Source organism: Gossypium hirsutum, chromosome A07 (assembly GCF_007990345.1).
Source record: "Gossypium hirsutum isolate 1008001.06 chromosome A07, Gossypium_hirsutum_v2.1, whole genome shotgun sequence".
NCBI lineage: Eukaryota > Viridiplantae > Streptophyta > Magnoliopsida > Malvales > Malvaceae > Gossypium > Gossypium hirsutum.
The window spans coordinates 51,737,824-51,761,391 of NC_053430.1; the positions used below are offsets into that span (position 1 = coordinate 51,737,824).

General features: G+C 32.8%; 1 long non-coding RNA gene, 1 other non-coding gene and 1 pseudogene across 3 annotated transcripts; 1 reads left to right on the forward strand and 2 right to left on the reverse strand.

The window, feature by feature from the left end:
* Positions 1 to 21,302, reverse strand: part of LOC107938166 (peroxisomal membrane protein 13-like) — a 51,173-nt pseudogene extending 29,871 nt beyond the window's left edge.
* LOC107938167 (uncharacterized) lies at positions 2,507 to 5,173 on the reverse strand. Of its 2 annotated transcripts, none has more exons than XR_001694842.2 (5): positions 4,951 to 5,173; positions 3,688 to 3,784; positions 3,403 to 3,510; positions 3,192 to 3,327; positions 2,507 to 2,738 (listed from the first exon to the last, which is right to left on the reverse strand). It is a non-coding gene; the product is annotated as an uncharacterized lncRNA (long non-coding RNA). The 2 variants fall into 2 exon arrangements; XR_005930061.1 differs by having other exon boundaries at positions 3,688 to 3,768; positions 4,951 to 5,160.
* Positions 6,351 to 6,456, forward strand: LOC121204412 (small nucleolar RNA R71). Its single transcript, XR_005899337.1, has one exon. It is a non-coding gene; the product is annotated as a small nucleolar RNA R71 (small nucleolar RNA).
* Positions 21,303 to 23,568: the final 2,266 nt, after the last annotated feature.

A 23,568-nucleotide genomic window follows, 5' to 3' on the forward strand; every position in this document is an offset into this window, starting at 1 on the left:
CAACTACTTAGCATATATTTAACTACCATAACATGACATTACAAGTTTATCAAAACAACCATTACTAGCCATTCCAATGGCTAGATTACAAGCATCATTATCATGCCACTAATGGTCAAGTTGTCCTATACATGCCATCATACCAAAATGATTTTACTAAGTATACCCAAAATAAGCTAGATGATAGTATGACGATGCTCCAATGATCTCCAACCTCCGCGAGCTTTCGAGCACTATAAAACAAGGGAAAATAAAATAGAGTAAGCATTACATGCTTAGCAAGTTCGTATAACAGAAACTAAACTTACCAATCTCGTTCATTAAATCTAAGCATACAATATCATGTTTTCCATCCATTAGCAAAATTGCCTAAACATGCATTCAATCAAACATGTTAGTCACCAAAATCTTCATATCTATCAAGTAAAGATAGATGAGCTCGTCATGTAATATTCTTTCAAGTCATTATCATTTCATCTCATAATTCTCATACCATGTCAAGAGTTTTATGTCCGTTGAATCATTGAAATTCCAATGGATGCTCAAGTAGTACACTCAAGGTGTACGATTCAATAATCCATCAATTCTTATTCAAGGGCACCCATAGGGCACTTAACTAAAGACCTCACTCTCGAGCCACATATCGTATTACAAGATTACCAGTCCAGGCTAAATCCATTAAGTAACGTATGCTCAAAAGAGCTCAATTAGGATCACCAGTCCAGGCTAAATCCATTAGGTAATGTATGCTCAAAAAAGCTCAATTAAGATCACCAGTCCAGGCTAAACCTTAATTGTAACATAGTCTCGAGAGAGATTATATCAAGATTACCCATCCAGGACAAATCCTTTCTATAATGAGATCAATAGAATTACTCGTCTGAGATAAATCCCGTCAGCAACAAATGTAGGACCCCATTCATTTTGGGAAAGCACATTTATCCATCGAAATTCAATATTCAAGCGAGACTTTACCCTTTTTCCAACATTTCCGAACATGTAATCATTTCAGACATTTATAACATTCACATAGATATAATTCATATTTCATACAATCATAACATTCAATTTAACATATTTACATACTCGATTAAGTTACACGAACTTACCTCAACACTTTTTCACGTATAAAAATCTACTAATCCGAAACCTTTTTCTTTTCCTCGGTCTAACCTTGCATTTGTGTTGTCCAAATCTATATAAATAGATTTAATCATCAATTTCTCATATTTCATATTTATTTGAACTAAATTTACGTCCTAGGAAAAATTGCCATCTTGCCCCAAACTTTTCCATAAATTTCAAATTCGTCCCTAGGCGCGGAAAAAGAAACTTATGCAATTGACTCCCTATTCCAAGCCTAAACAAAATCCCATTAAAAAATTTACAGCACATGTATTCATAAAAATTCAACATTTTTCTTCAATTTTACAAGTTTACATTTTAGTCCCTAAATCATGTTTTCATCAAAAATCACTTTGTAAAAGTTGTTGATCTATCAACAACCTTTCATTTTCTATCTTAAGTTTCTAATTTTCAGCATATACATCCATGACCCATTTTCCATACTTTGATAACTTTTTAGATTAACCCCCCAAATAGATAGTTTAAGCTATCTCGGTTTCAAAAATATCAAAATTACTAGAAACGGGACAAGGAAACTTACCCAATTAAGCCTTGAAAGTTTCTTCTCTCTCTCCTAGGGTTTCCATATAATTTTGGGGTTGAAGATGAGAAAAATAATAAGATGTTATCTTTTATCATCTTTTTAATTAATTATTTATTTTAATTTACAATTTAGTCCCTACTCTTTTCTAATTTTTCATAGATGAGTCACCAAAAATCTACATACCTTTCTTTAATGGTCTAATTACCATATAAGAACCTCTAGTTTTGAATTCCATAGCTATTTAATCCTTATAGCTACTAGAATTCAACTTTCGCATTTTATGCAATTTAGTCCCTCTCGTAATTAAACACTTAGGCTCCGTTTGTTTGCCAGTAAAATATTTTCCAGAAGATAATTTCTGAAAAATGATTTACTTTTCTGAAAATGATTTACTTTTCTGAAAATGATTTACTTTTCTGGTGTTTGGATGAATATGTGTAAAATATTTTCTGCTGTTTGGTAGATTTTTTGAAAATATTTCATAAAAGCTGTTTTAAATGAAACAAATATACATTTAAGAATTTATTATTATAACTTCTCAACCTTTAGCTATTCAAGTTCTTTTTTCACATGGAATATTATTTTTTTCACATGTTCTAATTATTGATTAATTATAAATCAATCACAACTAGTAACTTTTAGCTATTCATACGACTTGTTTGAGGTAAAAAAAGGAAAATTTTTCACTTATTTTGAAGAAGTCTTATTTTTTACAAATTTTTTTACTTATCTTTATTATTGCATGTTTAAATTTGTACTAATTATTTTTTATTTTATATCTAAAAATTGTAAAACATGTGTTAAATAACATAAAATTATTACAATAGTAACTAAAAATAGCATAAAATTATTACCTTTTATTGAAACAATAACAGCTACCGTAACAGAACAAATTAGTCTATTGACAAAGCTTATACTGTCTTAAACATTTACACTGATTACACAATGCAACCATCCTCATCATCATTCCATCAACCTCTCCATAACCAATTTGAGAATAGCAGGTGCATCAACTGTGACTGCCACCTTTACCGGTGGTTGATCGGACCACTCCGTAATTTTAGCAAACCTACTCAAATGCATCCCACTCAATAACGAACAATCATACATCATTACAGAATTTGAAGGGTACAACTGCATGTCTACACATTATATCTACTTTATCTCCAATCCAAGACTAGCACAACATCACTACATAGAAAAAGCTTTCATATATAATTTGATTTCCTTTACTTTGTATCACTTCATCCAGTAGCTTATTCCATTTTCAAACATTATAAGTCATGGCTTAATAAGAGAATCCTGAAACTGACATGTCATGATACTGCAAAGCTTATTACTCTTTCTCTACAGTCAAGTGTGGCTTAAATAGGGCTTTGTTTAGTTACTCAAAGGAGTCGGTTTTCTTTATTTACAAATTATGGTTAATAGTTTTTTTTTACTACTAGCTGCTGCAATTAAATATTCTAATAAAGCTCATTTAGTCTCCTTTAGTTCCAATACACACAAAAAAGTATCTAACCTCTTCTGTTTGTTGTATACTAGTGTTAGTCCCCGTGTGATGCCATTTGTTTGAACTCTGACAGCACCCTCCACATAGGTGATAAGTGAAGGATTAATGGCTGCAAGAATGGCTGTTGGATCATGAAGGTACACAACTGCAGAATGGTAATGAATAAATTAGAAACGTCACGGTTCAGTAGAAATCCCTTAACCGTTTTCGGCAGACGAACCTTTTGTGCTGTATGCATCATGATGATAATTGAAGTACACCTCTAGTATCTTCAACAAGAACTGAGCAAATCTTCCATTTGAACTAGCCAATGTTTCTCAGTCAAAATCTAAAATATGACAAATTTGATTAAAAAAAAGGTGGAAACTCAAAAGAAAGAATAAAAAAATGAGGAAAGAAGTTCTAGAAATTAAAATTATAAGGTGTTCATATAGACCTATAGATAATAAAATAATCCTCGCTAACAACATATTGACCAAGATAGAGAAATAGCCAAAATGAGAACCTGTCAAAACAACTTGATGAGTTACATTTATCCCCACAGCCAAAACATTTGCTCCACATGTGAACACAATATTTGCAGCATCTAGATCACCAAAGATCTGTCATTCGACTCATCATTTGGAACAAGATGTAAGACAGAGTGTATGCAGCCATGACATTAGCATGCAAAAACATTGAAGCGTCAAAAATTCAAATAAAAGGTTTATTTTCAGAGTTTTTCCTTTTATGAATACCATCTTCAACTGTTGAAATCATATTAACACCTAACATCTTAAGAAGTAAAAGTTAGACCAAGTAGAAAGAATTTTTTTATGAAAGAGGGTAGAAAGAACTTGAAAAGATCAAGATAAGAGAACGGAGGTAGTGATTTTTTATTGTTTAACAATTAACAAGCATGAAGATAATTATATTATAAAGTGCGTATATATAAAGCTAGTTATCATTCAAATTATATCAAGGAAAGGTAAATGAATACAAGCTCAAAACCCCCCAAAATAGTTCTCATACTGAGCTTGAGATGATGTTAAAACTAAAATCTATCTGACTAATGTATATATGTTGAGAATATCACAAGTCCTTCATTTAAATGTTCAAAAACATGCTGCAGTTTCATTTAAATCTTGGGATGACTGTGACAGGAAAGACAACAGGAAGGAAGGTACTATAGAGGTGACTACTTCTCATAGCAATGGTGGTAAACATCGGGAAGGCTGCGAATATTGTCTAGCTATCTGTTGAGCTATATCATAGGTGGCTAAATGTGGACCTTCTTAAACTGTCCCTCCAAGGAAAAATCACAAAGGAAATACTAGAAGTACTTTCTGATTCAGCAACGAACATATTCATGGAATTTAAGAAGAACAATGCGAATCTGTGTCTAATAGATAGCCCTTCAAAGTGGCCTATCAAGGTATTCGCTGTTAATTCCATGTACAGGATAAGCCAATCCCTTTTGCTAGACTATAAAGAAAAAAATTACGAGACGAGTGAAAGACTATTCAAAGCGATAAGGGTCATGGTTTCTGATATATTGGCCGCTTGTCTCACCAACTTACAATGTTTCATTTCAATCAAGTGTTCGACCAACGCCATAGAAGAGAGGGAATAGAGTGTGAGACATACAGCTCATGTTCTGGGGAAAACTTAAAAAATAAAATTTAATCCCAACCCCAGAAAAAATTAAAAAATAAAGAAATAGACAAAGAAATCACGAATAAAGAAATAAAAATCAAAATAGAAAAAGAAGCTACAAAGAGAAGATTACCTTCTGGGAGAGATTCGGAATCGAGAAGATTAAAAAAGAAGACGATTGAAAATTTTCAATTTTGATGAAAAATTTGGGGGAATTTTTCACGGATCAAAGCAAACTCTTACCGAAAAGGATGGGGGAAGGGAAGGGAAGGGGAAGGGGAAGGGGAAGAGGAAGGGAAGATCATGTTGCTTCTTTTCCTGAAATTGTCTTACCGAAATAAAAATGGTAAGACATTTTCCTAAAGTAATGTCTTTGTTTTCCCGTGTTTTGTAATTCATCTTACTTAGGAAATTTTTTCAGCCAAACAAACACTAGAAAATACTGAAAAGCTTTTCCAGAAATGTTTTACTCCCAAACAAACGAACCCTTAATCGATAAAATTTTTGTATCAAAATTTTCACACATGACTATCATAATACAAACCATATTATAAAATAAAGATAAACTTTATTTTCCGATCAGATTTGTGGTCTCGAAACCACTGTTCCGATTTCACTGAAAAATAGGCTATTACAATGATCTTTCTTCATTGCATTTGAATATGAAACTCGAGGTTTATATTCCTTTCCATCCGGTTGTTGATCATTTTGGCTTACCTCAACCTTACATTTACTTACCACACTTTCTTGCCTCAGTTATGGTTTAGATTCAACTAACCCATCTTCATCTCAAACAGTAATTACGTGAAGTTGCTCTCGTGGGTTAGTTTCGGTGTTGCTAGGCAAGCTATCTTGTGGTCTTTCTGAAATCAACTTAGCAAGCTATCCTATTTGGTTCTTGAGCCCTTGGATTGATGCTTGTTGATTTTTAAGTGTTGTTTTGGTGTTTTGGAAGCGAATTTCTGACACTGAAATAAACTTCATCAACATCTCCTCAAGGTTCGACTTTTTCTCTTGCTGTAAGGTTGTTGAAGGCTTGGAGGGGGTTATGGTATCTGGTTTCCTTGACCACCCCAAGAGGAATTGGGATGGTTCCTTCAACCTGCATTATAAGTGTTACTATAGGGATTATTCTGAGACCTAGAATTATTACCCATATAGTTGACTTGTTCGTTCTCTATGCTAAGACCGTGGGGTAAATATTTTAGATTGTTCATTCCACCTCCATTTGTGTCACATTGCATCATCAAATGTACCTGTGTAGAACCATATAAACCATCAATTTTCTTATTTAAAAGTTCTACCTGATTCGATAATATGGTGACCGTATCTACGTTAAAAACACTGTCTGCTTTCATCGGCTTCGTTCTCATGACTTGCCACTGATAATTATTTAGTGAAATCTCTTCTATAAACTCGTAAGCCGCTTCAGGTGTTTTATTATTCAGAGTACCACCGACGGCTACATCGATCAATTACCTAGTTGAGATATTCAAACCGCTGTAAAAAGTTTGAACTTGTAACCATAGAGGTAACCCATGGTGAGGGCACCTTCTCAATAAATCCTTATACATCTACCATGCATCATATAAGGTCTCTAAGTCCATCTTACGAAGGAAGAGATATCATTCCTCAATTTAGCCATTTTAGCCGGTGGAAATATTTCAGTAAGAATTTTTCGGTCATTTGATCCCATGTAGTGATAGAACCTCGTGGTAAGGAGTTCAACCATTGTTTGGCTTTATATTTCAATGAGAATGGAAACAACCGTAAGCGAATTGCATCACCAGAAATTCCATTTATCTTCAAAGTGTTGCAGAATTCCAGAAAATTAGCCAAATGAGTATTTGGATCTTCGTCTTACAATCCATCGAATTGAACAAACTGTTAGATCATCTAAATAGTGTTCAACTTCAGTTCAAAATAGTTCAAAATTATTTGTAGCAACAGCAGGTTTCACGATACTCGATTCAGCCCTAGTTAGATTGGGCTTGGCATAATCATACATAGTACAAGGAGCAGGATTTGGATTTACAGGATTTGCGGTAACCACAGAAAGTAGCTAATTATTCTCATTTTCAGCTATCTCCTCAGTAATATTAACGATGTCTCTTGCTCTTCCACTATATTCTATTGACTGTGCCTTACTTCTCTACGGTTTCTGCGAGCTGTCCTTTCAATTTGGTTGTGAAATACTAAAGGTCCTGACGGGTTTCTTCTAGTCATAAACTAAAGGAACCTACCAAAAGCAAACAAAATAAAAATTAGAAAAAAAAATAAACTAAAAATAAAAATGGCTAAATTAATAAAAATCGAGTGTTCCTAATATTTTAATCCTCGACAACGGCGCCAAAAACTTGATGGTCACTAAACTAACTAAAATTACGACAAAGGTAAGCGCACCTATTGAATAATAGTATAGCTATGATAAGTCGAGAATATCGTATCCACGAGGACTAAGAGTACTATTAATGATTGTTTTTCTATTATTTAGTTGACAAATTAGTGGGATTGATTTTAATATAAAATTAACTAACTAATTACTAAGAATGCAACAGAGAATGAATTAGGAAAATATTGGAAGAAACCCAATGAGATAGACAATACCCATGAAAGAAACCACCTAGACTTCACTTATTATTCTAAATCTGAATTAAACAATTTATTTACTTGCGCCTTAATTTGTAGAAATCCCTAAACTATGTTAATATCTCTTTCGAGAATAAGAATAACTAACTCTAGGTTGATTAATTGAAATCTCTTTCTAATTAAAACCCCTATTGTCGCATAAACTCAATCTATGGATTCCCCTATTAGATTTTACTCTAATCCGGTAGATTTATGTAGTCTTATTTTTATGATTGCATGCAACTCCACTCAATTATACTAGATCTACTCTTAAACAGGGACTTTTGCTCCATTGAAATAAACACATTAAGCATGAATTAATATCCTTAAAATATTAAAACACAAAATAAGCATACATAGTTGATAACAAGAATCAAGTATTTATCATGTAATTCAGAAATCAAATAATAAGATTCATATAGGTTTCATCTTCCTTAGGTATCTACAGAATTTAGTTCATAATCTGGAATAACATCATCTTAAAGTTAAGAAAGCAACAAGACATAAAGAAACCCAATAAAACTTCTAAAGAATTTGAATGGAGATCTTTAATCTTAAAGTAGATCTACTTCTAAAATGAATCTAATGGCATTCTTCGAGGCTTTTCTTCGTTCTTCCATGTGTGTCCCTTTAGGTCCTCTTCTAGTGTGCATTTATAAACTTTGGAATGCTCAGAATACTTAAAATTTGGCTTTTTCTACATGAAAGAGAAATAGGGTGCAAAATCGACACAGGCGACAAGGGCTGGCACATGAGTATGTAGCCAGCCCGTGTGGAAATGCCCAGACCGTGTGGATCCTGAAAACAACTCTTTTTGTCCTATTTTGGCCCTTTTTCACTCCTTTCGCTCCCCTATGCTCACCTAAGTATAGAAATATGAATTTAAAACATTAGGAGCATCAAATTCACTAATTTACATAATAAATCATCCAAAAACGCATCAAGAATGGGATTAAAAACATATTACTTTTATAGCTTAACAATCTCCTGACTATTTTAAATGTGTTTTCCATATAATAATGTCGTCCAACCGAGCTAAAGTTGAATCCGAGGAAACTGAGAGCAATGCTCCAGCTTCAATTAAAAGAGCTGCATCTAGTAGTAGAAGACCTGTATCTTAGGGTCGAGGTAAGGAGGAAAAAGAAACCTTATTTCAAATGATGAATGAGTGGTTCACAGAATTATTAAGAACAAATCCTGCTGTACAAAAGCTTCCCCCTCCTGTTCCTCAACCAGTTCCAGATATGCCACCAGGTATAGAACCTGTTAGAACCGATAAGTCTCTAGTAGATAAAATTAGGAAATATGGGGCAAAAGAATTTAGGGCTATTACCGATGATGATCCGAAAAGGGCTGAATTTTGGTTAGAAAATACTATCAGGGTTTTGGATGAATTGTCTTGTACACCTGAAAAATGTCTGAAATGTGTTGTATCTCTGCTAAAAGACTCAGCCTACCAGTAGTGGAATACCATAATTTCTGTTGTACCAAGGGAAAATGTTAAATGGGAATTTTTCCAGACAGAATTCAAAAAGAAATACATTACCCAAAGATTCCTTGATCAGAAAAAGAAGGAATTTTTAAAGCTTAAACAAGGATATATGATTTTGTCTGAATATGAACGAGAATTTGTTCGGTTAAGCAAATAAGCAAGAGAATGTATCCCGACTGAAGTTGTTATGTGTAAACGGTTTGAAGAGGGATTAAATGAAGACATCAAGTTGTTAATTGCGATTCTGAAATTAAAAGAATTTATTTTACTGGCCGACCGAGCACATAAAGCTGAAGAATTAAATAAAGAAAACAGGCAGGAAAAGATGGAAGCTCGAACTTTGAGTAAAAGATTTATGGTGAAATCATAATTGTCTGCTTTAAAGAAATCAAAGAAATATCATGATTGTTCTGCCTCATTTTTTGGGTATTCTAAAAAAGATTGAGGTTCTCAACGCTCTAATCTGAGATCCCCGTCTCCATCAGTAGCAAGTGCTGGAAGTGTTGGTAATCCTAAACTTAGATGTAAACATTGTAATAAATTTCATTTTGGAGAGTGTCGTATGAGAAGCAAAGCCTGCTTTAGATGTGGTTCTCTCAACCACTATCTTCAAGATTGTCCAGAAAGGCTTGAAAAAGATACTGTTCAGACTTTGAAGCCAAGTAAGCCCGGCTCGAGAGGTAGACAACCCTGTCATCCTAGAAATGTCAGTGGCAGTCGAAGTGCTACAAAAGATTCAATTGTTAAATCTAAAGCACGAGCACCAGCTAGAACATATGCTATACGTGCATGTGAGAATGCTGCTGCATCTGATGTTATTACTGGTACATTTTCTCTTCTTGATACTAATATTATTGCTTTAATTGTTCCTGGTTCAACACATTCATACATATGCACGAATTTAGTGTCTGTAAAAAATTTACCTATTCGGCCCACTGAATTTGTGGTTAAAGTTTCAAATCCCCTGGGCCAGTATGTGATGGTAGATAAAATTTGTAAAAATTGTCCATTAGTGGTATGAGGCTATTGTTTCTTGACTGATTTAATGTTGTTACCATTTGATGAATTTGACGTAATTCTGGGTATGGACTGGTTAACTCAACATAATGCAGTGGTAAATTGTAAACAAAAATATATTGTGTTAAAATGTCAAAATGGTGAATTGCTCTGAGTTGAATCTGATGTACTAAATGGGTTGTCAAATGTAATCTCAGCTATATCAGCACAGAAATATATCAGAAATAGGTATGATGCTTATCTTGCATATGTGTTGGACACTAAAGTATCTGAATCGAAGATTAAGTCAGTATCGGTTGTTTGTGAATTTTTTGATGTGTTTCCAGAAGAATTACCTGGTTTACCTCCTGTTAGAGGTAGAATTTTCTATAGATCTTGTTCAGGGGACAACAATGATATTCATAACACCCTATAGAATGGTTCCTTCTGAATTAAAGGAGTTGAAAACGCAGTTGTAAGAACTAACAAACAAATGTTTTGCTCGACCCAGTTCATCATGTTAAAAAGAAAGATGGATCGTTGATGTTATGTATTGATTACAAATAACTCAATAAGGTTACAATCAAGAACAAGTATCCATTGCCTCGTATTGATGACTTGTTTGGTTAGTTAAAAGGTGCCACTGTATTTTCAAATATTGATCTCCATTTTGGCTATTATCAGTTACGAGTGAAAGATTCAGATGTACCGAAAACAGCCTTCAGAACTAGGTATGGGCACTATGAGTTTCTTGTGATGTCGTTCGGTTTGACTAATGCACTTGCAATATTTATGGATCTGATGAATAGAATTTTTAGACCCTATTTAAACAGATTTGTAGTGGAATTTATTGATGATATCCTAGTATATTCTTGAGATGAAAATGAGCATGCTAATCACTTGAAAATTGTGTTACAAACCCTACGTGAAAAACAACTGTATGCCAAATTCAGTAAATGTGAATTTTGGCTTCGAGAAGTTAGTTTTCTTGGACATATAATATCTACCGAAAGTATTAGAGTTGACCCGAATAAAATATCAGCACTTGTCAATTGAAAGCCACCGAAAAATGTGTCTGAAGTCAAAAGTTTTCTAGGATTAGCCAGATACTATCGGAGATTTGTACAAGGTTTCTCAATGATAGCCTCTCTGATGACCCGTTTGTTACAGAAAGATGTGAAATTTGAATGGACTGATAAATGCCAGTAGAGTTTTAACAGGGTAAAAGCTTTGTTGATTGAAGCATCTGTACTAGTTCAGCCTGAATCGGGTAAGAAATTTGTATTTTACAATGATGCATTATTAAATGGTTTGGGTTGTGTCTTAATGTAAGAAGGTAGAGTAATAGCTTATGCTTCTAGACAGCTAAAGCCACATGAAAAGAACTATTTGATACATGATCTAGAATTGACAGCCATTTTGTTTGCATTAAAAATTTGGCGACACTATTTATTTGGTGAAAAATGTCATATATTCACCGACTATAAAAGTTTGAAGTATTTAATGTCGCAAAAATACTTGAATCTGAGACAACACAAGTGGCTTGAGTTACTAAAAGATTATGATCTGGTTACTGATTATCATCTGGGAAAAGCTAATGTAGTTCTAAATGCTCTAAGCAGAAAATCCCTATTTGCCTTGTGAGCAATGAACACCTAATTGTCGTTATTTGATGATGGTTCAATCATAGCTGAGTTAAAAGCTAGACCGACGTTTCTAAAGTAGATTTCTGAAGATCAGAAAAATGATGATGAACTAGAGCTAAACGGGTACAGTGTGAGTTGAATTCTTATTCAAAATTTCAGATTGGGTCTGATAATTGTCTATTATTCAGATGTAGAATGTGTACCGAAGAATTCAGAACCTATACAGAAGATTTTGAGTGAAGCTCATAAGGGTACTATCTATGTTTATCCGTGAAGTAACAAAATGTACAATGATTTGAAAAAGATATATTGGTGGTCGGGAATGAAATGTGACATTTCTGAATTTATATCAAAATGTTTAATATGTCAGCAAATAAAAACTGAACATCAGGTACCTTCGGGATTGTTACAGCCAATTACAATACCAGAATGGAAATGGAAAAGAGTTACTATGGACTTTGTATCGGGGTTACCCTTATCTTCGAAAAAGAAAGATGACATTTGGGTAATTGTTGATCGATTAACAAATTCTGGACACTTTATTTCGGTACGTATGAATTTCTCCCTGGATAGATTGGTTGAATTATATGTTTCTGAAATTGTCAGATTACGTGAAGTGCCAGTCTCCATTATCTCTGATAGATATCCCCGATTCATATCTCGATTTTGGAATAAGTTGCAAGAAGCTTTGGGTATACAGTTACATTTCAGCACCGCTTTTCATCCTCAGGCTAATGGACAATCTGAACGTGTGATATAAATTTTAGAAGATATGCTTCGGTGTTATGTGTTGGAATTCGAAGGTAACTGGGAAAAATATTAATCTTTATTTGAATTTTCATATAATAATAGTTATCAGCCTAGCATTAAAATGGCCCCATATGAGGCTTTATATGGTCATAAATATAGAACTCCGTTGTACTGGACACAACTCAGTGAGAAAAAGATACATAGGGTTGATTTAATTCATAAGACTAAGAAAAAGGTGAAAGTGATTCAAGATAGCTTAAAAGTAGACTCTAATCATCAAAAATCTTATGTCGATATTAAACGAAAAGAGATAAAATTTCTGGTCAGTGATAAGATATTTTTGAAAGTATCACCTTGGAAGAAAGTTCTTCGATTTGGTTGTAAAGGAAAATTGATCCTACGGTTCATTGGACCATATGAAATCATTGAAAGAATCGGATTTGTTGCATACAGATTGGCATTACCACCGGAGCTTGATAAAATTCACAATGTTTTCCATGTGTTTATGTTACGACGATATCGGTTAAATCCTTCACATGTTATTCCTTCGATAGAAGTGGACATTCAACCTGATATGACTTACAATGAATAACTGATCAAAATTTTAGCACGTGAGATGAAAAAGTTAAGAAATAAAAAGGTAGCTTTAATGAAATTTCTTTGGCAATGACATGGGATTGAAGAAGCTACCTGGGAACAGAGGATACCATGAGAAAGCAATACCTAGACCTTTTTATTGTTAAGATTTTCGAGGACGAAAATTCTTTAAGGGAAGAGAATTGTAACAGCCCGTTTTCAGTGAAATCAGAATAGTGGTTCTGAGACTACAAATCTAAGTTAGAAAGAAAATTTATTTTAAAATTATTTTATGGTTTATATTGATAGGAAAGAAGTACGAAAATTTTGATAAGAAAATTGTACTAATTTCATGTTTAATTATAGAAAGGATCAAATTGTATAAAATGCAAAAGTTGAGTTCTAGTAGCTATAAGTATCAAATAGCTATGGAATTCAAAACTTGGAGTCCTTATATGGTAATTAGACCATTAGGAGAAGTTAGTAGATATTTTTGATGATTCATCCATGGAAATTTAGAAAAAGAAAAGGACTAAATTGGAATTTGGAATAAATAAATATGATAATAGCCTACTATCATTTTATTTCATCATCTTTTTCCCCAAAAATCCATGGAAACCCTAGGAAAGAGAAAGAAAAACAAGCAAGTATAATTGGGTAAGCATTATTGTCCCGTTTTTAGTAATTTTTATATTTTTGAGATCGGAATAACCTAATATATCTATTTTAAGGATCAATTTGAAAAAACATTAAAATATTGAAACTTTTCTATGGATAAATATGCTGAAAATTTGAAATTTATGGTAGAAAATGAAAGGCTGTTGATAGATAAATAACTTTTGTAAAGTGAATTTTCATGAAATTATGATTTAGGGACTAAATTGTAAAGATGTAAAATTCATGAAAATTTATTTTTATGAAATATATATGCTATAAATGTTATACGTAAAAATTGGTTAGGCTTGGAATAAGGATTAAATTGCATGAATTACATTTTCTGAGCCTAGGGACGAAATTATCATTTATGTAAAGTATAAGGGCAAAAATGGTAATTTTTCCTTAGATGTGAATTGAATTAAATTGAGTATGAAATGGATTATATTGATGTTAAATTCATTTATATAGATTTGGATAACTCAAATACAAAGTTAGATCAAGAGAAAGAAAAAATGTCGGATTAGTAAATTTCTATATATGAACAAGTGACAAGGTAAGTTCGTGTAACTAGATTATGTATATTAATGTGTTTGGAATTGAATGTTGAATATGTGTGAATTGTATAAATGTTCAATGTATAAAATTAATTACATGCCTGATAGTGATCGATAAGTATAAGTCCTGTTTGAATAGATGAAATTCGATGGATACAAGATTTTTCGTTTGGTTGTGGTCTTGCATATGTTGCAAACACACCTTAGCTCGAAAGAGCATATTTTTATAAGCTCTTTCGATGCTTCCTGTTACATGGTTCCTGCGAGCATCCTGGTCGGTAGTAATCCTGCATGTGTTGCGGACTACCGCAGCTCTTTGTGAGCTTCCTGTTATATGATCGGTTGTTATCCTGCATATATTGCAAACAAAAACACAGCTTGAGCTTTCTGACATGGCTCGCATGAACATCCTGTTATATCGCTATCTGAAGCTCCTTGATAATAGCTCTTTGGAGTTACCTGTTAAGCTCAATGAGCTTCTTGTTCTAAACTCTTATGAGTTTCCTGATTTAGCCTGGATAAACTTCTTGTTACATGGCTCACATGAGCATCCTATTATATGGCTGGAGAGAGTGCTTCTTGATTATGTACCCTAATCGGGTACCCCTGAATATAAATTGACGGTTTATAATTTTGAACACTTTGAGTGTACTACATGTGTATCCATCGATATTTCAAATAAATTCAACGAGAATAGTTTTGACATGGTTGAATTGAACTTAAGATGATTGATTATGGAAATGCACATGTTATATAAAAATATGATATGAAAAGCACATGTTTATGAAAGTTATTACATGATGAGCTCATTTTTTATTTTTGATGTTTACATGATATACATGACTAACAAGTTTCTTGGGATCATATGTGTTTAGGCAAATAGCCATAATGATTTGGATGCATGTTTGTATACTTATTTTGAATGTACATGATTGGTAAGTTAAATTCTTGTTATACAAACTTACTAATCATTTGAAATATTTACTCAATATTTTTCTGTTTTATAGTGCTTGAAAGCTCGTAAAAGTTGGAATTGGTTAGAGCATCATCACACTATCCTTCAGCACGTTTTGGTAAAAATTGCAAACTTATTTTGGTATAATGACATGTATAGGCTAATTTGGCCAATGTTGGCATGTAAATGGTTATTTGTAATCTAGCCATTGGAATGGCTAGTAATGGTATATATAGTGAATATATACTTGAGGTTATAATATGGTTAATATATGAGTGCTTGATATGGTTAGATTGAATTATGGTAAACATATATGTTTTTTTTTAAAAAAGGTAAGCTTGAATACATGTGATGATATATCAAATATAATGTTAATGTTGGCTTGGTTTTAACATTTTGAATTGGTTGGTATTTGTATGCAATTATTAATATAGGTACGAGGAAAATTTTGGGTAAGAAATAAGGCTTAGAAATGGCCTTATTTTGTCCACACGGGCATGTGTCTCAACCGTGTGTGGCACAAGACCATGTGCACGGGCATGTGGTTTGGTTGTGTCCCTTGCATCTTAAAAATTGAGAAACAGAATGCTCAGAATTGGTCACACGGGCAGAGACACGGGCGTGTGTCTCAGCCATGTGAAACACACGGTAGAACAGTCCGATTTTGGGTCTAGTCAGAATAGTGGTTTCGAGACCAAAAATCTGAGGTTGATAAATTATTTTAATGTTATTTTATGTGTTATAGCATGATTATATGGATGTTTAAAAATTTTGGTGAATTAATTTTAGCGATTGCATGCTTAATTCTGAAAAACGGATTAAATCGCATAAAGTATAAAAGTTTTGTTCTATTAGATAAAGGTGATAATTAGTTATGGAACGTTAAAATAGAGGTCCTTGTTAAGGAAATAGACAAATATTAACGTGGTGGCTGGATATGGAGACAAAAATCATGAAAAGTCAATGGTTAGTTGGCATTAGGCGACAAAATTTGACTAATGAATAAAATAATAATAAAAAGCCTAGTTATCATCTTTTTTTGTTTTCATCTTCTTCTCTCCACCAATTTTCTTTAAGAAAAATGGCCATGGGAGCTTGAAATTTTCAGCAACTTTATACCATTGCAAGTAAGTGATTTTGATGGTCATTTTTGTTGATTTTTATGTTTTTGGAACCCTTATAACTTAATCTAGCTAATGAGGGGACTATTTTGCAAAATGGTTGAAAGTCTAGGGTTTTTCCATGAGAATATTCACGTTGTTTGCTGCATTTTTATGGAAGAAAATGAATATTGGTTGTTAAATAAACAACTTTTATTAAATGATTTTCATGAAAACACCTAAAATGGCTCATTTTGTAAAAATCATAAAATAGGTGGTAAATGTGTGAAATAATGGAAAATATGGGTTGCTATAAGCATGAAAAAGGTTCTGCTATACATGGGTAGTAAGGAAATTGAACACATTTCATTTTACGAGCCTAGGGGCAAAAGTGTAATTATGACAAAGTATAGGGGTAAAAATTTAATTTTACCAAAAATGTGAAATTGGGCTAATTTGAGTAGCATGATGAATAAATAAATTAAATGTGTTGTCATAGATCAAGGAAGATGAAATTCGGAATCAGATCGAGGGAAAAGCAAGATAATCGAGTAATTTACTTATTTCATCGTTTTATACCAAGGTAAGTTCGTATGTGAATAAGCATTAAATTTGATATGTTTAAATGCTTAATCGATATCATGTATTATTTCGTATGCTATTATTGGATCATGAATAATATAAAAATACGAGATCGTAATGAAAGATCAAATTAAGAGAAATGCAGGGTTGAGTATGATCGAATCACGACATGTTATGAATTGACGGTAAAGACCATAGTTGGACCATGGCAATATGTGTAGCCAGTGTAAAACCATATCTGGGACATAGCATCGACATTATTATGTGAGCCAATGTAAGACCGTGTCTGGGCATGGCATCGGCATCGTTATGTGAGCCAGTGTGAGACCATGTCTGGGACATGGCATCAACATGAGGTATCGTGTAAGACTATAGCTGAGTTATTAGCATCGATATGAGATTTCCATATAAGACTATGTCTGGGATATGGCATTGGTATGATACATCATGTACAAGTTTTCCCGATTATCCTTAATATCCCGAGAGGTCAACAGGTAAATCCAAAGATTATGTCAAAGAAATGACAGTGTATGATCATGTTGAAAGGGTACAGGTATGTAAGAAAAATTCATGAGTAATGAATTCGATATATATGGGACATTTGGTAATAATGTAAATGAGTAAGTCTTACCTATGAAAATGATCTTGTGATGACCTTTTGATTATAAGTCTATACATATGATGTATAAATAAGTGGCAAATTTGATTGATGATCATGTGTGAGGGTTTTAGGCCAAATTAAATTGAGACATGATAAGTTTAAGTTTTGTTGTTAATGTATAGGTTAAATTGGCCAATGAATGGCATGTAAATATTTGATAATGACTAGTTATTGGAATGGCTAGTTAAGGATATGCTTTGGTGTTATGTATGATTAAATGGACGTTAATACAAAGAAATCATTAAAGAGTAAAGTTAGCAGTAAAACAGTTCTCGACGAGCAATTGTAAAACTTTGAAAAATCACTAAAAATTGTGGAAATTTAATTAGTGGTTGAATAATATATGAAATTAAATCTTATTGAGACTATTTTAACATAGAAGAAACAATGTAAGTAAAAGAATTTCATATTATGAGATGTTTGAATTTTTGTGGGACAGGATCAGGATGAATTCAAAATCTCCTGTTTTGAATTTGGAAAGTCTTTAAAAATAGTATAAAAATAATTACGAGTTATAATTTATATTTTTTAAATTCTTAATGAATCTGTTTTCAAGAGAATCAAATGAAAACATCATCTGAGTCCTGTTCGAGGAGATAATTAATTTTTAGTGAAGAAGGGTTAAAACTATCAAATAGCAGAACAGGGATGACTTTAAAGAATAAACTGTAATTATTTGTTAAACCAAAAATTTTGAAAATTTTATGGTAAGGAAATATGGGAGTCTAGTTTCAGGAAAAATTAGCAGAACTTAATTTGGAGTTTCGTAGCTTAATATATAAATAATTTAGTGACTATAACTCGTGTAAACAACTTGATTTGAACATAAGTGAATAGTGAAACTTTGTGCAATTATGATTGCATTATCTTGAGAACATATTATGAGGATTGTTAAATGCATGTTAAAAAATTGTTTATCATTTACATACCTACTTACTAAGCTATATGCTTACTCTCTCTTCCTTTCTTTTTTCCTATAGTGTCACAGATGGTAGCTCGAGTTAGAGGTCGTCAGATATCCTATCACACTAACAAGCTATTGATGGGTATTAATGATTTTCTAACATTTTAAGTGTATGGCATGTATAGGGACTTGGTTATTGTGTACATGATATTATGAGTTGGCTGGCCTATGCTAATTGAAGGTTATTGTTGTATAAGGCCATTTAGTGTGGCTAATATTTGCTATATTATAAGTCTATGATGAAGCATTACATGGATGTGCATGCTTGTTTGGGTTAGATGAGTGAATGTGTGATAATTATGTGTGGAAAATACTAAATGTGAATAGTTGAGTAAGTTACATGCTATAATTAGTTAAGTGTGTGTATGGTTGTGCATCATGAATGTGATTTATAATAGTGAGTGAATGCCATAGTGTGGTTATTGGGATGCCTAAAAATGCCATGTTGTGTGTTGATAAACTTAGTATAGGTGTGCAACTGTTTTTGGATGGAAAAAGACTTGGTAAATAGCCTAACTATCATCCACACAGATGACCACACGGGCGTGTGACATGGCCATCTGACCCTAAATGGGTGATGACATCATAAATAGAGAGTTACACGAATAGAGGACACAAGCGTGTCCTGAGCCACGCGGGCAAGTGTGATCACACGGGCGTGTTACTCCCCAAAATGAAAATTTTCTTAATGTCTCAAAAGTTTCAAAAGTTATCGGTTTAGTCCCTAACCACCTCCAATGTATGTTTTGGGCCTCGTAGGCCCATATAAGGGATTTTAAGATAAAAATTGAAAATTTTTAAATTTGAATGAAATTTTATGACCTGGAAATATTGTATGCATGCGTTTGAGTCTGGTAACGTCTCGTATCCTATTCTAGCGACGGACGTGAGTAAAGGGTGTTACACACGGCCCAATACAATGGCATGTATCTTGACCGTATGAATCCTGCACCTAATTTTTAAAATTAAATTGTCCACATAGCCTAGCACACGGACGTGTGGCCAGCCGTGTGACCCAAGTCAATAGCTACCCTAATTTGAACACGGGCTAGGACACGGTCGTGTGCCTCACATCGAATGCCTACATGGCTTAAGACACGAGCGTGTCACCTAGCCGTGTGAGCCTCACGGCCTAACCACAGGGGCTTGTGTCCGCTGCACCTAAGAAAAATTTTTAAATTTCAAAAAATAATTTTCTAAGCTCCCGATTTAATCTCGACTTGTTTCTAATGTATAAATAGGACCTCGAGGGTCCATTTAAGGGACAACATGATTGAATTTATAATTTGTTTCGGATATGAATAGTAAAAGACATGGATTAATTGTATTTATTCTGTAAACTCCGATAATACTCTATAACCCTATTCCGACCACGGATATGGGTTAGAGGTATTACACAACTAGCCCCAAACAGTTCCTATGTAAGCCCCCAAAACTGCAATCAATACCTTACCCTCCATACTTAATATTTTAGTACTAAAGTAAATGGTCAGCAAAAATATGAAATACGATAATATTTCTTGTACAACATAATTTGAGCTCAAGAATCAACAAAGGACAAATCGGGACATTAAAATGTTTGCTTCATATTTAACATCCAGTAAGGAAAAAACCGCTTCTTTGAATTATACAAAATTGTCCATGTTTCCACGTGAGAACATTAATATCTGGGGTGGGATGCCATTATAGCTAGGATTGGACATTTAATCAGATAATAATTTAATCAAAAATAAGGCTAGTAAGGAATTACCATATGGAGGAAGGAAATCCAAAACCCTGGAGGAGATGGTGGAGCACCAAAGGGATTATTTCAATCTTGCTCACCATATGGACCCATGCCTCTCATCCTATATCCACCCATTGGACCTCCAAAGCCACCAAGACCACCACCATACATTCCAGAATTCTCATAAACCACCATAACCTCCTCTATACATGCCATTGCCATATAATCCACCACCATAAGATCCTAATCCACCATATGATGAATCATACATTCCTAAACCATACCTCGAATTATAGTTTAAACCAGAACTATAGCCTGCAACGAATACCGAATTTAGACAAGCTTTATAATACGTAATCGTTAAATAATAATAAAGAATTAAACCTCTACCTCCACAAGTGCTACCATATGTCTGTCGCTCCCAAGGCCTGTTAGGTAAAGGCTTACCGAGAACATTTCTATTCACAGCCGTAGTTCTATCAGTAGTTAAAACAATTTCACTTAGTCTTGCCGTTCCGGATGCCTCAACCACATCGTTGGTACTACCAACTGATGGTGGCTTAAAGGTTCCGGAATCGGACAAGCCCTTAGCTTGCTCCCACGGTTTTGGAGGAGACTCGCCAGTAGCTACAATTGCAGAGTATCAATTACAATCAAAATATACAAAAACAAAAGTAAATAAAAATCAATTTAAAAAGTTAGAAGTTAACACAAAATCCGATGTAATTATAATTTAATTCCTTAATCCCCAAAAGAAAAGCCAAAACAAAAACCCCAAAATTTGGAAAATAAACTTGATTGAGTGTTAATTTTCTCAACCAAATCAACAACCGATTAGGAGCAAATTTAAGAAGAAGAAAGCTTACAAATTTATATTGAATCGGTCGATATGTGAAAACATGATTATAAACCCTAAAAGAATTAAAAGACAAGAACAGACCCGGTAGCTGGGAATTGGCAGCCATTGCTTATGGGTGGATCAATGGCTTTGAGGAGCGAGTTATCTAGAGGCTTTGCCTCTGACAAACAACGATGAATAAGTGAGACCACTTTCGCGTTTTAGCTTTGTTTACTCGCATTTTCTTTGGAAATAATCTTTTATTTTCATTTCAATTTTTTATTTTCCTTCGAGGTTATCACGTTTTTTGCGTTCAAAATTCTTACACTTCTTTTTTCTTTTGAGAGACGGAGAGAGAGAATTCTAACACTTCCTTTAAGATTAACTAAATACGTAATTACATTTAATAAATAAATGTAAAACACGAGTTGCCAACGTCATCCCACTCAAAACAAACAAACAAATAAATGTTAAAAAGTGATATATATATATAAAGAAAGGGATAGCAGTACATGGATTAGACTGAGACTTGTCTCTTAACTCCAATGCCGCTCACATCATCGCCGATCACCTACAAAGCCTCATCTGGTGGGATGGCTGTCCTGCTCATCTCCAAATTTTTAGATTTCGAATTTTTATATATAAATTATCATTCTTTATTAAATTATTTTTCATATAATTTACCTCTTTAAATTATAAATTTATACTTTATATTAACAAAGTGTTTTTCAATTTTTAATTATATAACTTTAATAATAATAATCAAATATTAATACATAATTAGTTTTTAAAGAATAAACTTAAAAGCTCAATTCCAAAATTAAGTAATTTGTTCCATATTCATACATTAATGATTTGATTTTCTTATATTTTTAAAATTACAACGTTTACTTCCCTATAAATTCCGAACAACACATGTATAAACTTAAAAGTAAAATTGTTAGCTGCATAAAAATTTTATTGATAACTTTTTTTATATTATTTTTAGTGGTAACTTTTAGTTTTTCTCATTCCTTAAATAACTATAAAATTTATTATAGTTGTTTTCCTATAATATTTTTAAAAAACCTAAACTTCTCCACTTTATTATTATGTATTTCAATCAATAAAATTATAAAATATTAATAGATTAGCTTTTTACTCATTTGATGCATGAGGTTACTATATGTATAAAATGATTTGAAATATAATATTTCTATAATATTCTAAACATATTACATGAATAAAAGTTACAAGACAATTATTTAAGTTAAACAAATAAAATATGCAGAAACAGTTATTTAGATTGTGTATTTATGAAAAATATTATTTAGTTATATTATTAATTAGATAATTATAATTTAAGATGGTAACCATTTATATTAAATTAGTCACATTTTTATATATAGTAAAAAAATAAATAAATTAGTAAATGTAGCTCAATAGTAGTAAATAGATTCTCATCCAACAAAATTTAGATTCATTCTCCTTGCTAAAATTTATGCATCCCGCACTTTTAATCTTCTAAGATGTAATAATGGAAGAAAGTTGTCATAGATTATAGTATTTGTCCATTATGACTTAAAAGAATAAACAATAATTACTAAGTAGCATTTAGATGATGTAATCGTTAATGCAAGTAGCATCGAAAAGTGACAATAGATATGTTGTATAAAAAAGTGAGATCAAATTTACAACTTTTTAAAAACATCTTCAAAAACCTCACTGTAAACAACATTGTCAGTGCAATTTTACATACAATCATCATTTTGTTCGATTAAAAATTTTAGTCCAGCAGGTGATGCTACTCTTGATGCAACTATATATAATTGTCTATGTGTGAAAGCAGGTCGAGGCAAGTAAACACCAACCGTTTCAAATGTTTACCCTTGACTTTTGTTGATTGTCATTGCAAAACATAATTTTATTATAAATTGCCTTCTTGTGAAATTGAAAGGCCATTTTGAACCGGATGGTGAAATTTCTACTCGAGGAATAAAACAAAGTTGCCCGATATTACTTCCAGTAATGGTTTCAACTTCAATCAACCTAGATCCCAATTTTGTCACAACCAATTTAGTACAATTACAGAAATCAACACTTCGGTTAATGTTTCTCAATAACATTATTGGAACCCCAACTTTCAACTAAATCTCATGACTAGGTACACCAGTAAATTTCAAAGAATTCAGGACTTTTGATGAATACAGAAGGGGTTGTTCTTCAATATTTCCAGATGCAGGAGAAATTCTATCTGCACTGGGATATGTTCTAGATTCACCCGGAATCCTCAGAAGCACAAAATCATTCACCTTGTTTACCACTTCATTAGTAGTTGACAGTATAGCTTAATCCTTTAGGTATGTCGTGTTATTGAAAATTTCCTCGAGTTCTAGATAAATGTAGCCAAATATTGCACAAACTGAATCAGTCGTTAAGGGATTAAGAATCAATATGGTATGGTAATGAGTGGGGAATCTACATTAACCTCTAGTGCGACATTAGGTATTCTTCCTTCACATAAATCCAATAACCATTTGTTAAAATCAGATACCATATCAAAATTTTTATCCTTAAGTTGCATATTTATTATTAAGGTGAACAACCGACAATGATTCCATAGGTATGATTTCGAAATAGAAGCTAA